General features: G+C 55.2%; 1 pseudogene; it reads right to left on the bottom strand.

Moving 5' to 3' along the window:
* Window positions 1-257: 257 nt before the first annotated feature.
* Window positions 258-398, bottom strand: LOC146829860 (5.8S ribosomal RNA; annotated as a pseudogene).
* Between the last annotated feature and the right edge of the window lie 595 nt (window positions 399-993).

The following is a 993-nucleotide window of genomic DNA, read 5'->3' as shown; positions in this document are numbered from 1 at the left end:
GTGAGACATCACGGACAGCCACGCACGGCACACAGCCAGGTGCCCCGGGACGGGTCCTGGGAGGACCAGTCGCCATGCCCCCTTCTCGGGGGCCAGGCTCGCCGGCGGCGTACCTCCGCGGCAGGACCCGGCGAGGAACTGTGCCACAGACGATCGGGGGGGGTCTGATCTTGTGGGAGGACGAAAGGGAAGCGGAACTCACCCTGCGACGGCCCCAGACACGTCCTGAGGAAGCCCCGGGGCGATGGACGATCGAGCGACCCTCAGGCAGCCGTAGCCCCGGGAGCAAGGTATGTTCGAAGTGTCGATGATCAATGTGTCCTGCAATTCACACTAATTCTTGCAACTAGCTGCGTTCTTCATCGATGCGCGAGCCGAGTGATCCACCGCCAAGAGTCACAGACAACTTTTCGAAAACGTTCGCCCACCTGCGGGTGCAGGAGAGGCGGGAGGAAGGCGACGCCGTCCGGGCACATGTAACTTTTGTACCTTTTTGTGCATTGTGAGGAGCTGGGGTATTCCATCTTTAGTACTGAGTAGACGAAAAGGGGTTTACAGGGTTTGTCAAGTGATACCACAGTCATAATATCATATTGTTGTAATATGTAGTTATTTTAAAATTAGAACTGGGCTGGGCACTAGGTGGGAGCGGCCGATGAGATCAAGTGGAGCATGGTGTATAGGTACATTTTGTGCCAAGGTATATCCTAGAACACAGTGACAGACCCACTGTATGCTAGGTAGTGCCTCCTATGCTGGGTACCACTACCTACGCGAGTTACAAACTCCTATTCCATTGCAGCGGCATTAAGGCGCTTTTTCCACTCCCTCTGCTAGCCTCAACCATTGTATGCTAGGCGCAACTTCCTTTGCCAGGTATAACATCCTTAGCTAGGTGAATTCGTGTGTTTCTTGTGGGTGAAGTATGTAGTCTCAGGGGCCACGAGCGAGCCGGGGCATCTCTGGTAGAGGGTGGGGTGAGGTTCTGTAGCG

The sequence above is a fragment of the Triturus cristatus genome, chromosome 5_2 (genome assembly GCF_964204655.1).
Source record: "Triturus cristatus chromosome 5_2, aTriCri1.1, whole genome shotgun sequence".
In the NCBI taxonomy this organism is placed as follows: Eukaryota; Metazoa; Chordata; class Amphibia; order Caudata; family Salamandridae; genus Triturus; species Triturus cristatus.
The sequence above is the reverse complement of the archived record's forward strand: the minus strand, read 5'-3'. Positions and strand labels throughout refer to the sequence as shown.